The 16,886-nt window shown below is 42.0% G+C and overlaps 1 protein-coding gene and 1 pseudogene across 7 annotated transcripts in view; both read right to left on the bottom strand.

Annotated features, from left to right (window-relative positions):
* Positions 1 to 16,886, bottom strand: part of LOC137240148 (uncharacterized) — a 1,574,936-nt gene that overhangs the window by 499,316 nt on the left and 1,058,734 nt on the right. The window lies entirely within an intron of this gene.
* Positions 7,920 to 8,973, bottom strand: LOC137239362 (poly(A) polymerase gamma pseudogene; annotated as a pseudogene).

Genomic DNA, 16,886 nt, shown 5'->3' with positions numbered 1-16,886 from the left:
AGTGACGGTGATGTGGTAAGAGTGGACAGAGGTAGTTTGAGAGTAGCTACGAATTCTCCGGGGTTGCCCGAGAGGGTGGGCTTTCAGTCTGAGGGAGGAAACAGAGCTTGACAAGTGGTCGTGTGAGGGTGCCGGTTTGAGTACGAACGTCAACAACACGTATATGGCCGTCAGGACCTGGATGTATTTTTTCAATACGTCCAAGGCGCCATTCAGTCGGGGGAAGTGAGTCGTCGTGAATGCAGACACACTCACCGACCTTGGGTTCGGGTTGTGGATTTTTCCACTTATGCCTTTTTTGGAGATCCTTTAGGTAGTCTTCCTTCCACCTTTTGCTGAACTGATGTTGTAAACTTTTTACCCTGTCCCATCGGTTTATAAGAGATAAATCCGCGTGATCCACTTCAGGGATAGCGAGGAGGGGGCTACCTCGGAGAAAGTGGCCGGGGGTCAGCGCGGTAAACTCTGTGGGATCTTGGGATAAAGGTGAGATAGGACGAGAGTTTAATACGGCTTCAATTCTTACCAAGAGGGTGGTAAATTCTTCAAATGTGAACTTGTGGGCTCCTGCAGTCCTCTTGAAGTGCAGTTTGAAACTCTTCACTGCAGACTCCCACAAGCCGCCCATGTGGGGAGCTCCGGGTGGAATGAATTTCCAACTAATGCCCTGGGGAGAGTATTTTGCGATTACTTCTTGAGAGGCAGTTTTCATGAAGTCAACGAACTCTTTTTCCGTCGCTCTTTTAGCTCCAATAAACGTTTTGCCGTTGTCACTCATCATTGTGGCAGGATATCCACGACGTCCGACGAAGCGAGCGAATGCTGCGAGAAAGGCATTTGTTGTTAGGTCCGAGCACAGCTCAAGGTGGACAGCTTTTGTCACGAAACAGACAAAAACGGCCACGTAGCCTTTCAGTAAGGTGTGAGACCTTAGCAAGGAGGCTTTTATTTGAAAAGGCCCCGCAAAGTCGACACCGGTAGTGGTGAAAGGCGGAGCATATGTGCATCGTTCCGGGGGCAAAGCCGCCATGATTTGCGATCGCATTTGCTGCTTGTGGAGGGTACAAGTTTTGCACTGATGTATGCATCTCTTTATGAGGGGTTTAAGTCGTGGAATATAGAGATCCTGTCTGAGGCATTGCTGCATGAGACGTATTTCGGCATGGAGAAGAAGTTCATGGAGGTACTGTATATAGAGGACAGCGAATCTTGATTTTTCTGGGATAATAACGGGATGTTTTTCATTGTAAGTCAACGTCGAATGAACTAGTCTACCATGAACCCTGAGGAGCCCGTTTTCATCGAGGTATGGGTTGAGGGTTAGTAGAGAGCTTCTTTGATCAATGGGTTTTGCATTTTCTAAGCATTCTCTTTCGCGAGGAAAATATCGGGTTTGCGTTAACGTCACAAGTTTATTTTTCGCTTTGCGGAGATCTTCATGAGACAGAGAGGGAGTGTAAGCGGGTTTAATGCCTCGAATTCGGTCCTTGAGATTATTAATGAACCTGAAGGCATATGCCATGACCCTGAGGGCGCGAGGAAATGAGGAAAATCGATCCAATACATCGGGGTCATCTTCAGCTGAGTATAGTGCTTCGACTCGGCGCATTTCAGGCGGGTTGATGCTGCGGGTAGATGGGTTTGGCCAAGCTTCGGGGGGCTGGGTCAGCCACGCAGGGCCATTCCACCACAGCGAAGAATTTGCCAAGTCCATGGGTTTGCATCCTCTAGTGCCCATGTCTGCTGGATTGTCGCGACTGCCTACATGCTTCCAGGAGGCGCTTCCGACGAGATCCATAATTTCAGCTGTTCGATTGGATACGAAAGTTTTCCAAGCGTGGGGAGGCTTTTCGAGCCATGCTAACACAATTTCCGAGTCAGACCACATGTAAAGATTTGTAAGAGAGAGCTCGAGATGGGATTGTACGACGGCGATTAGTCGGGCAAGGAGTAGAGCTGCACATAGTTCTAGTCTTGGAAGACTGGTAGTGCGAAGAGGGGCAACCTTGCCTTTAGCGACCAGAAGGTGGGACGATGTGGTGGCACCGTGGGTTGTTCGCAGATATATAGTGGCGCAATATGCCTTTTCTGACGCATCGCAGAAACCATGCAGTTCAACCTGCTGGTTCGGCATGTAGTCAACCCATCGAGGTATCTTTATCTCTGAGATGTTGGGTAAATTTTTTGCGAACTGCGTCCATTTAATGAAGCGGAGGGGCTTCACTGGTTCATCCCAGCCAGTTCCGTCTATCCATAGCTCTTGGAGTAAAATCTTGGCCTGAATCATAATCGGCGTAAGCCACCCTGCGGGGTCAAAAAGTTTTGCGACCGAGGAGAGAATTTGTCGTTTTGTATTAGCGGACGAGAGGGGTATTGAGTCCACTGTATACGAAAACGTGTCGGTCAGAGCGTTCCACTGTATGCCGAGAGTTTTGGTGTTGCTTGCTTTCTCGAATTCCAAAAGATTGGTATCTAGCAAGTCCTCTTCTTTGATGTTTTTTATTATACTGGGGTGATTGGCCGTTATTTTCCGTAATGGAAATCCTGCTGACGCTAACACTTGGATGACTTGGGAGAGAGATTTTTCAGCAGAGAGAATTTCATGGCTGCCAGAGAGAATGTCATCTACATATGTTTCTTTCGTCAAAACAGGGACGGCTTTGGGGAAAGTTTCCTTTACATCTTTGGCCAGTTGGTGAAGAGTACGTATGGCGAGGTAGGGGGCACAGTTCACACCAAATGTGACTGTTTTCAGACGATAGTCTTTTATGGGGTCGCTCGGAGATGAGCGAAAGACGATCCTCTGATAGTCTCTGTCGTCTTCATGCATTATGATTTGACGATACATTTTTTCTACGTCTCCGTTAAAAACAAATTGGTAGGTACGCCACTTGAGAATCAGAAGCATCAGATCGGGCTGGAGAGTAGGGCCGGTATAAAGAACGTCGTTGAGCGCATGTCCAGATGCCGACTTCTTTGAGGCGTTAAACACGACCCGCACCTTTGATGTCTTTTTCTCGGGTTTGACAACTGCGTGATGAGGAAGATAAAATGAGAGGCATTTTCCTCCGTCAAATTTTTCATAGGAGCCGGTTTCCTCCATATGATCGAGGGTGAGGTATTCTTCTAGAACACTATCATATTGAGTCTTTAAATCCCCTTTCTTCTGCAGACTTCTCTCCATTCCAAGAAACTGGCTTAGAGCTGAAGACCGAGAGTGGGATAATGAGATTGACTCTGGGAAGCTGGGTTTAAACGGCAGCCTTACGATATAACGACCGTTATCATCGCATGAGGTTGTGGCTGCATAGAAATTTTCGCAAAACTCGTCTTCTGGGATTATTTGGGGTTTGGTGGGAACTTCCTCCAATTCCCAGAATTTACGCAATAGAGAGTTAAGATCTTCGTTCGACACTTCTGACACTTGCATGCAGAAAGCGTTTACCATCACAGGGGCTCTACCGCTCAGAATCCATCCAAAAATGGTTTTCTGCGCTAGAAGATGAGGGGAAAGTTTCTCAACGCCATTTTGGATGATTTGCGGTATTACATCACTGCCTAGGACGAGATCTATTTGCGAGGGGGAGTGACAGTTCGAGTCTGCGAGGTTGAGGTGTGCCCATTTTGCTTGAAGCTCGCTAGTGAGCTTAAGCGAGGGGAGCATTTTTGTTAGCCGGGGTAATACTATTGCCTCTGCACTTATTCTGGTTTTGAAATCGGGGGATACCAAAGTCAGAGAGCACAATTTGTTTGAGGTCTGAACTACCTTGCCGCCCATCCCTGATATTTCAAATCTAGAGGGTTTGAATGGGAGTTTGAGTCTATCTTGGGCTCTGGTAGAGATAAAGGTTCGTTCAGATCCCTGATCCACAAGAGCTCGTAGTTTAAAAATTTCTCCTTTATGCTCTACGGGAACGATAGCCGTGGGTAAAATTATTTCACAATCGTTTTCGGAATAAAACGATTGCACTTGGCTTTTCTGCGAGCATGAAGGGCTTTCATCCAGAGCATTGGCTTGATCGGGAGTATTACCGGGTGAGACTGTGGAATTCGTGGTGGTGGCTTGTGAGGCTGTCCTTTGCAATCGTGAGGGTTGTCTTTTCGGCACTTGAGATGTGTCTTCGTGAAGAACTGAGTTGTGCCGATCTTGACATTGATTGCAAGTTTGAGTACTGGAACAGTCTTTCAATATGTGTGACTGAGAGAGGCAATTGAAACACATATTGTTTTCTCTCACAAACCTTCTGCGATCAGAGGTCGACAGCTTCTTAAATTTGAAGCAACTTATAAGGGGGTGAGATGAGGTTTTACACATAGCGCACTTGTACATTGTTCGCTGCTCTGTCATATGAGATTGGGTGTGGGAGGTCGATCTATTTTGAAAGGGATGCGACTGCTGGGGTTTGAATGGTGGCCTAGCTTGTGGGGTGGCTTTAAATTTATTTGGTCGCCATTGATCGACTCGCTCTACGACTTCATATCGAGTTGTGAGGAACTGGTCCATTTGGGACCAGTTAGGAAGTTCTCTTCTTGAAGTCAGAGACTGCTCCCATAACGTGACTGTATTTTCAGGGAGTTTAGAGGTCACGAGATAAATAAGTATGGGGTCCCAGTTATCTGTGGAGACTTGTTGCGTGGCGAGAATTTGAAGGCAATTATTTACCGACGATTGCAACCTTTGAATGTCTTCACTGTTTTCGGTAGTGATAGTTTTTAAGTTCATCAGGGCCCGTATTTGGTTATCTACGAGAACTCGTCTGTTCTCGTATCGGGCCTTTAGGGCTTCCCACGCTAAGGCAAAGTTGTCGTCAGTCAAGGGAAATTGGTTGACTATTTGAGCTGCCTTTCCTTGGGTTTTGTATCTGAGGTGATACAATTTTTGTGCTTGGGAGAGTTTGGGATGGTTAATATAAACGGCTGTGAACATGTCACGAAATGAGGGCCATTTTTCATAACCACCATAAAATATTTCGGTATCGCAGGGAGGGATTTTTAGCGAAATACCGGAGTTATCGGATGGTCCTGGTGTGACGGTAGGGGGAGCGGGGGCATTTGCTTGTTTAAGCAACTGAAGCTGGTCTTCGATCTGAGCTTTTGTGTCTTCGTATGCTATGAGACAGGACCTGTATATGCTATTAGCAGATGTTGGAAAATCTTCGGGCAGGTCCTGATCTGGGGTTTCGACAATCTTATCGAAGACTGCTTGGACTCTATTCCAAAATTTGTCTATATTGGCGTTTTTTATTTTGAGTGAGGACTCCGTGTTGTCTTGGAGCGACGTCGACCTAAACCGAGCACAATATTCCAAAAAATTGTCCGTTTCGGATGTAAATTTTTTGGGGGCAGACGAGATTTTAAATTTTTTAACTCCTTGAGTTTTGGAGCCACCTTTTTTGGTTTCATCGTCACTCATTTTTGAGCTTTGTTTTATGTCGCTTAGAGTTGAGAATCAACAAAAAATTTAACTTCAGAGAGAAAACTTTTTTTTTTTTTTGAAGAGAGAGTATTTGCTTTTAACTATGTGAGGGAGTTACGTTAAAATATTCACGTTAAATAGCAAGAGAGAGTACTTTTCAAAACCAAAAAAAGTTTTTAAGCTAAATTTATTTGAGGGTGAGACTGAGAAAATTTTACCACTGTGCTGCGTTTGCACTATATTTAATATATGTATATGAGGGTGGTTTAAATATACGTGGGAAAAATTATGTGAGATATATGTATATATACGTATTAAAAGTATCTCGGGGGTAAATTATTATAATTTTGATACGTATGAGATTATCTAAAAATGTGTATTTTTATTTTTTTTTTTTTGTGTGACTTAGAGGAGTCTTATTTAGCTTCGATTTGTTGGACTGTAGGGGCTTTGAGGAGAGAGAAATTAGTAGCTTATCGAAATTCTTAATGGGGATTGAGAATTTATAGCGTGCAAATTTAATGCGAGAAAAGTGCTATAATACGCACTGCACCACTCTTGTACCACTGTGCACGATATTTTATTTCACCGCTTATGTCGTTTTCTTTCTTTTGTATATCCGTATGTATGTATACGCAAGTATGGAGATTTGAAAATATTTTTTGCGTTTTGTATTAATTTAAATTGGGAAAAATCAGAAGTTAGCAGAGGTTGTGCAATATATTTAATTAACGAAAAGAGATATTTTAATTTAAAATGAGAAAATTTTAAATTATTAAGAGGTTTGTCGTATTAAAATATAAGGGATGCTTTTAGCAAATGTGCCCACTGTAGCTAACTACTGAGTTTTCCTTATTTTGCTTTGCACATATACCGTACTGAGTTTTGCAATATGGGGTTATTGCTATATGTATATATATATATATACGAAATGGTATGTGCAAATTTGGTGGGAACTTGAGAAAGTTTGGCGGGAAATGAGGATTATTGGCGGGAAATTCTAATCCTCGAAAATGAAAATTGCCTTACTTTTTCCAATTTTATATATTTTTCCACTGTTTAGGGGTGTATTAAAATCTCATTTAATACTCACAGTTTCCAAATGGTAATCTTTTGTGTCGCTGGTTCCGGTAGTGGCGTCGAAGGACCACTGGTTAAGGGGGTGGTAGTATAAAATTTACCTTCCTCTCCTGGCGGGATATAGCTGTTGTGGTGGCAAGGTTGGTTACGGTGGCTGCTGGACACGATGGTGACGGTGATTTGCTGGTGGCGAATGGCTCCTCTGATGTATAATATAGAGGTCAGTTTTTCCGCAGCGGGTTGGGCAAGAATTGCGTTAAAGTTGTAAATGAACAGCGAAAAGGTAAGCCGATAATCGCACTTAATCTGGCACTATTGACTACGGAAACGATACTGGGAATTCACGATATTCCTTTATAACGACTCCGAACCGAAATAAATAAAGAGTGGCACTTTATAAATTTTTTAAAAAAGCTAATTTCTTTAATTTAGAGAGGGATTTTCAATCTTAATTACAATTTCTTAAAATTTGGTATCACACCGCGATGGTTAAAGAATTCCGAATAAGTAAAAATAAAAAGAAATGTCAAAAACAATAATATAAATGTATGTATGTACGTACATAGTCACATCTGTCAACCCATTGTTGGGGTTGCCAGAGAGGTGAAATACGCTCGCGTGTTAGCGTAAAATACAAACATTTCAAATTCTTAAGTTTAATAAATATGTACGTAATATATGATATTACGTATTTGTACGTGCAAATAATTCAGAATGCGTACTTATACATAAAAGGTACATATATCAATAAATTCAATATAAAATTCAGGTAAATTCAGGTTTAGGTTTCCTTAAGCCTAATTTCTATTAAATAGAAGGGTTGGCTGTTGGCGACTACGACAGTCGCTCAAACAGATACTTTCCTACTATTATTTCACTGAAGGGGATTGAATTATTCCCCGTTTCCCTACTTCGTACAAGTAACCCGTCCAGATTGCTCATCGAAGAACAAACATCTAATAATTGAATTAAACTCACCCTCTCTTTGTTCATTGACTGATAGCTGCGCTTCGTGAATGGATGTGTAACTGGTTTCGGTGCACCACCAGATAAATTGGGTACTTCCGGATCCATGATCTCATCAACCTTCATTGGTTTCCTAACGTCCGCAAGGAATTGTGAAGGCACCTAAGTGTCGCGTATTTTGCAAGTAAGCTAACGATACGTTTATATCGTCTATGAAAGCTCAAACCACATATAAAACGTTTTCCACGGGCCTTAATACCAAATAGTGGAAATAATCCCATAGCCCGGTAGTAAGCCGACAGTCTTGGAGGCGATTTGATATAATCACTTCAAAAACTCAAACCAATACAACAACCAGAACAGGTGGTCGGAACTTTCACCGACGATATATATTTTAGACTACAAACTATACTAACCGTAAGCTATTGTGCTTGACCTTGACACACGTGTACGTGAATCATTCCACATTGCGTGAAATGTCCTCTGTTTGCGATTCACCTACACGACCCTTTTTAGTCGTACCATCTTTCTGTTGCTGTGTTGCAGATAATTCGGTCGACAAACGTTTACGATTAGCTAAAACTGCGTTATTAAAATTGGTGTTGTTCCCTGGACGTGCGTTCACACTTCAAAAAGTCCGTATCTAAATACTGTGACAGTGCTTTACGCTTTACATGCCGCGCCTCAATTTTCATTCCGTGCTTCAGCATTTTTACGTTTACCCCATGTTGTATGACGTGTTCTGTGAAATTTTGAAAACTCTCGTTCAGGCCTACATTCAAGTTCTCTGTACGCTCAAATTCCAAACCAATCAACCACATCGCACAAGAGTTGGATGAACTTATGGGTGCACTACCACCACCACTTCATTGATTTTTATCATCATCATTGGCGCTGTTGTTGTGTGTGCCGACAACAGCTGGTTTCTTATAATCAAAACATGTAGGATTTACATGTGCCAATGCAATGTGTTGATTACGTTCTAAATTACCAACCCACAAACGTATTTTTGACTCCACTAAGCCGCACCATTCGAGCTGGTCGTCGCCATTTTTCGATGTAACTAAAAGTACAATAGAGTGATGATATTTGTAAAAGAAACTAGGGGCTTCAAATAGTCGATCCCATGTCAGACGTCCGAGCATAATCTCACCAGTTGTAATCATACCTCGATTAAATTCATTAAGTATTACTTGCTTGGTTGAATCCGACACGTTGAAAGTGGAGGTCTGTTGAGGATATGCCGGTGTTATAATTGGCATAAGATGATCACGATCCGAGGCATTAAAGCGTGGATCCCAAACCTGAAACTTTAAATTGACATTGTCTGGATGCTTCAGCAGCACCGGATTTGGCCACTTCCAACGCGAGAATACCCAAAGGAGTTTATGCCCTAAAGTGGAGGCTATTGCATTTGGATACAGTTGGCATGTGGGCGCTACCAACATAACCCACGTGACACCACCAAAGTAACCCAAACAATTAGAGTAAATGTCATGTTCTTTTTCCATAATGTATGTCTTTATAACATTGCAAAGATAGAAATATTAGACTAAGTCAGCAAAAAAAAAAATTTTTTTTTTTAAATTTTTTGAACATCACTCACGGCCGCTAAAAACTATGAAGGCTATCAGCATATTTATAATTACGATTTAATATGATGAAGTCGGTCATTATGTACATGAGAGAAATATTAAATTTTCAAGCTGTACCTTGACAACCCGTTGTAACTTAGTCTTGCTTTTTTGCATATTAGTCGAAGTCTAATAGCAGAACAATTCTACAAAGGATAATTTACCCCATATGGAGCTAAAGGCATTTTAACGCTCATATGGCCAATTCTAGAGGCCTATAACGCCTCTCCTAATCACAAGCATCAATCACTTTACAGCGCTATAGAATTTATACGATTGTACCTACACTTTAGAATCTAGCGTGTGATTTGCATTTTAGGACACATTCAATCCCAATTTAGCTTCTGCTTCTTTTAAGGCCTTCATATTACGCTCACGTGTCTCTTCATCATCGTTTAGACGTTGAGCAGTGTGCACGCAGCTCAAAGGCAGAACAAAACGCTGACGGGCACAATTCACATCTATAAACATTTTCACCAATGTGCAGGTCTAAACGATCATTACTTTGAGCAAAAGGGCGCTCGCAGTAGTTGCACTTATAGGGTTTTTCTCCGGCAGGGATACGTATATGACGGCGCTGATCATCCGCTCGCACAAAGCTTAATTCACAATATTTGCATTTAAATGGTCTTTCACCATGATGCAGTTTCTGTCGCCGCAATTCTCCTGATTTGGCAAAGCTCGCAATTTGCGAATCTTCACAATGTTCCATTACTTCGTCATTGCCGTGTATAGTGCCAGCAGCACTTGCTTGCTGCACTTCTGAAAAGCTTTCCCCAGCTTCCAAACCTGTAACTTCCAAGGTTAACTCTAGTGCCCAGAAATATCCACGACAAAATCTGTAAAGAAAAAGAGAAAAAGCCATTAGTGCATGCATCAATGGGCATCGCAAAAGTGTGACAACTGACGGCGCGGCCGACGCCGCAGTTGGAGCACCCCTTTGCGATGCCGGTAACCTAGAAAACAAAAAAAGGAGCGACACATAAAACCCATCACATCTCCTGGATCTCCGTCACCAGTCACCTGAAAATAAAGAAAAATGAATTAATAATTTAAACTAAAAGAATATATCAAATGAACAAATCTTAAAACGAACTTACCATTTTCTTCCAATTGTCCATGCGTCATGCTTCAATCGCCGTAGTAAAAAGAATTGAAAGAGCGAAAAAAAATCATTCGATTTTTTTACCGCTTCTTTCAATTCAATGGAATTTTACATTCTATACACGGGTGTGTATGAATGTTCAGTTGCTTTGTCTTTTGCCGTTGGCATATTTGTAACCAACGTATGTACATATGTATGTATGTATGCCTACTTGTCTCGCCATATCATATTAGTGTTGCATAAAAAGAGGCAACCGGGTACCGAAAAGCCGCAAAACACAAAATCGGGATCGGCATTTTTTTTAACCCATATGGGCGCCCGGGCAGTCCCAAAACATACTTACTCACAAAAATAAAGGCGAAAACCTCATTTAAAAATAATTATGGTCTCATTTACAAAAAAAAAACAACAAAAAAAAATTCTCGAGTCTGGAACGGAGACCTCTGCCTCTTCGTCCAACCAACAAAAACCGCAAATCTGGAATGGAGACCTCGGCCTCTCCATCCGAAACGACAAAAACCAAAGAATAACAAAAAATGGTGCCACTCTGGAAAGGAGACCTCGGCCTCTTCGTCCAGCCTTACTGGCCATCGACTATAGATATATTACGTTCTGAATTTCTATATTTAAGAATTATGTATAATTCAATGGCAAGAAATATTCACTTCACTGTTCATAACCGCTAATTTTTTCATCTTAGCTCAGGTGGCATGCTAAGCAAGTCGGAAAGGATTCCCGGCCATTTTGCGTCGCCGACGAACTCTTCATTTAGATTAAGTTTAGTGTGTAAGTCTTATATTAATTTTTTCTCGTTTCAGCGGAGGTCATTGGCGGAAAACGATGTTGCGTATCGCAAGGGGGGCGGGCATGTTTAGGCAGGATGCCTAACTTTTCCGCAACTGATTGCGACCCCCCCAATGCAACTCTGCAAATCGATACTCGACTTAATTTACAACCACCCACACCATCACCCTCATGCATGTGCATGCATGTACATGCACGTGTATGTGTGCTTTTTGTCAGCACTCATGAATATGCATGTCGGGGTTGATGTGTGGGTGCCTTTCCCCTCCAAAACGGAGGATTTTGCGGGTCAACGGTTGTAGCTTGCTATACAACCGGCCTCTTTGATTTCAACAGCCAACCAGTTAACATCTGCCGCCAGCGATCTCTGCCGTATTTCTGCGTTTATTCAGGTAATATTGTAACTATTGCTAGTTTTACATTTACCCAATAAATCACATATATTATAACGAGAAATCTCGTCTATTTGCTTATTTTCATTTCCAACCCACTTACTCCCGCTGAGATCGACCCGGTGCGCCCACCTCTCCAGGATTAGACGCACACCGGCCGAACAATTCGCAAATAGAAACATTCAGCATTGTTGGGATGTACCGTATACATCCTGTCCAAGGCATCTGTTTGGAAAATACCTGGATGAACATCAACTGGTGTTCCTTGTTTACGCCGTTGAAATTTTTTCGATGATGCATTCCAGGTGTAATATTGCGGTATATCAACATATATCAAATTTCTGGCAAATGTGTCGATTTCACACAATTGGAAAAAAGCAGTTAAAGTAGTAGCGGGTGGTTGTGCTGCTCTCTGCTGTACATTCTCAGTAGTGAAATAAACGAGTTTACAGATGAACTGCCAAATGGACAACAACAGGATGTCTTTCGTACATAGGAAACGAAAAGATATGCCAAACTGCTTCATAACTGCTTATGTATCGCTCCTTTTGATATTGAGTGATTTAATCATTTCTATTTTCACCATCTACTCTAAAAACAGCCATATCACTTCCTTTATTCACATATTTACAAATATATTTGATAGACTTTACTGAGTTGCAGTACTCAACATTTATGTGAGCGTGAAAAACTTTTGACAGTATCGGTGAACATGGCACGACCCAACGATTGTCAATTTCTTGATTGCTCTTATTATCGCAGTTTTTCCATTATTTTCAAATGATCGACGTCGAAACAATGGATATCCGTCATTGCCCGTTATGGTATCGGAAATTAATGCTCTCTGATATCGCTTTGAACATTTCCCATCGATCATACATGGTGAATTCATATTTATTTCACCGCATGGACCAAGAATCATATTTTTTGTTACCACTTCAAATAATTCTGGATCAATGGTTTGATCTGGTATTTCGGCTGATATGACGCTTTCAATCTCGTCCAGTGTTATTTTTCGTACCAGCCATATCAATATGTGTGCGTGTGGCAAACCTCTTTTTTGCCATTCAATCGAGTACATCCAACATTGTACGTTTCCAAAAACGCTTAATTCCACAATTAAATCCATCAGTGTCTTCAATTTTTGCCGGAATACACGTGCTATAACATCGTGTCGATCTGTTGGTGACTGACCGTCGAACAAATTATTTTTTAAAACGTTCCACATCGGATTACACGTAAAAGTGATGAAAAGATTTTCGAACACATGACATAGCATATGTGCGTATTCGTGCATGTGGCGTGGACTACCAATATAAGAAGCTGCTAATATCGTCAGATGTCCGATATCATTCATATTTGCATCATTCGCTATTGCATCTTGCAAATGTATATACTCTTCAGATCGCAATTTGGTTAAATACAAACCGTGCAAAAAATTTGATGAAAAACACAACAAAACCCGTGCGCACGATTAGATACAGTTGAAATCAACATTTGAAAAAATAAATTTGAAGAGAAAAACATGATAAATCATTTCCACAATTTTCTACTATGTTTTTGTTTAACGACACGACATACTTACAGAAGGAATTCCCAATGTATTATAAATATTGATATGAATTCAATTGAAAATGAAAAATACTCAATTATGAATCGAAAACTACATAAATATTGAACACACGTGTTGATTATCCATAGTTCATAACGAAAAGACCTAATGTCAATATACACCGAAAGTACGATGTGACAGATATGTTGTGTTGTGTCTCTTTCCATTTTATCTGAAAAATCCCTATTGCCAAAATGGCAGCCATGTTCATTGTTCATACTCTTGTCTAAGAAAACTCGATCAGATGCAGATGAATCAGTACAATATATCATAAATACATTTCTTCATTACTTTTTTTTTTAATTTTTTTATTCTTAAGGCATCAGAGTAAAAAAGTTAGTAAGTGTGTTGGAACAAAAATATTCGGGACGCTGGTGAATATATTCGTTGAACTCGAGGGATACATGAGTTAAGTTACCAAATAGCTGTAGCGATATTGATTCGAAAACAGGTGGGCGAATATTTCTAATGTTGACTTGATCCGTGTTTCGAAGAAACATTGCATATGTAAATCCTTATGGCTATCAGATTTGGTAGTCGTAAATTTGCAAGTTGAATGGCAACAGTCAACGATTATGTATATTCGTTTTCCCAATAAGTTATTTCTCGTCGTGAAAGAAGATTGAACACGTTGCGCCGAGCCGTTCTTTGTTGGGACAGTTGTGTAATGAAGAGATATTGTAAATTTTCAGTAAGGAAGCCACCAATTGAAAAGAACCAGTTGAAATTTGCGGAATGTTGGGTTTTGATTTCGAGGTATCTAAAATATTGACCGAAATAATGCATCAGCGCTTCGTCTTAAAAAATGCGATGAACTCGATACTCTTGAATTCTTGTTGCCAAAATCCTAGCCAAAAATGAATTTGCTGATGTGAAATGTATGACATCTTCATCAGAATGCAGTCGGTCAGCAATTTCTAAGATTATTTCAACTGTATTCATGGTTGTTTCTGAAGAAAAGCAACGCAATTCTATTGCAATGTTGTTTCTTTCGCACCGATTGTGAGCGTTACCGGTAAACTAGTACCCAGAACATTATGTAACCGAATATCGTTACCAGTTCTTTTATCCGCGATTCTGGCCCAAGTGGTAACGCTGTCATCACCGAAAAACTCACCAGTGTCTGTGGAGAAATTTGAAAGACAGTTTTCTTCGCTTTCACGGTTGCCACATTGGTCCATTTGGACCAAAAATGGTCCCTTCCAACCCCATTTGGTCCGCTGGTCCCTTTTCTTCAATTTTGGTTCTTTTTAGGCAGTAGCAGCGATTGGTACTTTTCTTTCCTTTTCACTCAGGTAAAAATTCACAATATTGCCCAAAAGTTTACCACATTTTCGTTAGGTAGGTAGGTTGAACTGGCCGGTCCATGAGGACCTCACATAGACTGATTGAGTCCGTAGTGTTACCAGAAGTTTGTTTTAACGACCAAACTGAAAAACCCTATCAAAAACCAGGACCTATGTTATAAAATAACTCCGTCCTCTTGGCAAATACTAGAAGCTTCCTAGGACTTAAGCCACTTGCTGCTTCTAGATCTGACAGCTGTATCACTCCTAATAGCTGGAGTCTTAGCCTGGCAAGTGCAGGGCACGAGCACAGAACGTGCTCGATCGTTTCCTCCTCCAACCAGCACTTCCTACACCTGCTATCACTGACCAAGCCTAATTTAAAGGCATGTGACGCCAGAAGGCAGTGTCCAGTCAGAATACCCGTCATGAGTCTACAGTCCTCTCTTTTTAATGATAGAAGCAACTGTGTTAGTCTAAGGTTGTAAGACCTACACATAATCTTCGACACTTTACAGCCCCGCGCTTGAACCCACGCCTTTTCTGCTTGGTCGATCATGTGCACCTCTCGCCTTCGCTTAATCTCGCCCAATCTAATTGGGACGTCTACGGAGCAAGCTTCAAGGGATGCGCCCTTTTTAGCTAATTCGTCCGCTTTTTCATTCCCATCTATTCCCATATGCCCTGGGACCCAATATAGATGTATGCTTCTCCCTGTCCCGATTCTCTCCAGAGACTGCTTACACTCTAACACGCATTTAGATGCTGTGCTATGCGAGATTATTGCCTTAATTGCTGCTTGACTGTCAATATAAAAGTTAACACGGTTGCAGCTTAAGCTATTCTCTTCCAGGGTTTCTACTGTTTTGGTTACGGCTAATATTTCCGCTTGGAAAACGCTACAGTAATCCGGCAGCCTGTAGGATCTGCTTAATTCCGGATCAGCGCAGTATACCGCAGACCCTGCTCCTTCCACTATTTTGGAACCATCGGTGTACACATGTATCGCCTCGTCCGCCATTTGCGCACCCTTGCGCCAACCGTCCACCTCTATTGTGGCCTTAAGAACTCCCTCAAAGTGCAGGTAGGGAATCATGTAGTCTGTTCGTCTTGTGACTGAGGACGCTATACTACTATGGCCATATGGTCGGCGCTCAAGCTGCCCCGAAGCATCGAGCCTGGTTGCGGTCGTTAACGCTTTGTTCTTTGCTACCAGGTCTACAGGTGGAATGTGCAGAATGGCATACAGTGCAGCCGTCGGGGTTGTTTTCAGGGCTCCCGTAATGCAAAGCATCGATAGTCTGCATACCCCCTCTAATTTTTTGAGGTATGTTGTTTTTTGTGTGGCTTTCCACCAAACAAGAACTCCATAGTATAGAATAGGGCTTACAATCGCTGTAAAAACCCAATGAGAAAGAGAGGGCGATAGGCCGCACGTACACCCCAGCATTCTTTTACATGCATAGAGTGCCGTTGAGGCCTTCTTGACCCTCTCCTCCAAGTTGAGCTTCCATGACAGCTTACTGTCTAGGATGATTCCTAGATATTTTGTGCGAGGTTTCTCCTGTAAGGTCACCGCTCCTAACTTAGGCCTGGTCCAATTTGGGACCTTGTACCTCTTTGTAAACAAGACCATATCCGTCTTCTCCGCATTGACTTTCAGCCCGACATTAGATGCCCAGGTATAAATATCCCGAAGCGCCCGATCCATCAAAGAACTAATCGTTGGAAGGCATTTTCCACTTATGACAATTGCAACGTCATCTGCGTAAGCCGTAAGTTTTACGGGTCCCTCATCGAATTGCCTGAGCAGTTGGTTGATGACCAGTGTCCACAGCAGAGGTAATAGCACCCCTCCCTGCGGCGTGCTCCTGTCCACTGATTTCGTGGCCTCGTACAATCCCCATTGTGATGTAATCTTCCTGCAATTTAACATGCAGCCGATCCATCTGATTAAGGCAGGATATACTTTAATGTAATTAAGACCATCCATAATCGCCCATTTTGCAACATTATTGAAAGCCCCGGCAATGTCCAAGAAGACTCCTAGAGCATACTCCTTATATTCCAGGGATTTCTCTATGCTTATTACCACCCTATGCAATGCGGTGTCTACCGACTTGCCTTTGGTGTACGCATGCTGTGTTGTGAAGAGCAGCTTTTCATCCACGTTGGACTTTATGTACACATCTATCAGCCTCTCAAAGGTTTTGAGCAGAAATGATGTTAAGCTAAGGGGTCTATAGTCTTTGGGATACACGTGACCGATCTTCCCCGCCTTTGGTAGAAAAGCTACACGAGCAGTTCTCCAAGAGTGCGGTACATGATTCAGTCTTATGCAACCATCGAATATTATTTGAAGCCATTCCACGACCGCCCTACTTGAGACTTGTAGCATGGCCGGGAATATACCATCTGGGCCCGGCAATTTAAACTTAGAAAACGTCTTCACTGCCCACTCGATCTTGGTATCGGTCACCAAGCCCGGCACCACTAGCTCCGTGATCGAAGTGTGAGTGATGTCTGCTGGTTCTTCTAAACCGTCTCCCGATGGGAAATGTGTATCGAGAAGCACCTCAAGGGATTCCTCA

This window comes from Eurosta solidaginis, chromosome 2, assembly GCF_040869045.1.
Source record: "Eurosta solidaginis isolate ZX-2024a chromosome 2, ASM4086904v1, whole genome shotgun sequence".
NCBI lineage: Eukaryota > Metazoa > Arthropoda > Insecta > Diptera > Tephritidae > Eurosta > Eurosta solidaginis.
This window is presented reverse-complemented; position numbering and strand designations above follow the sequence as displayed.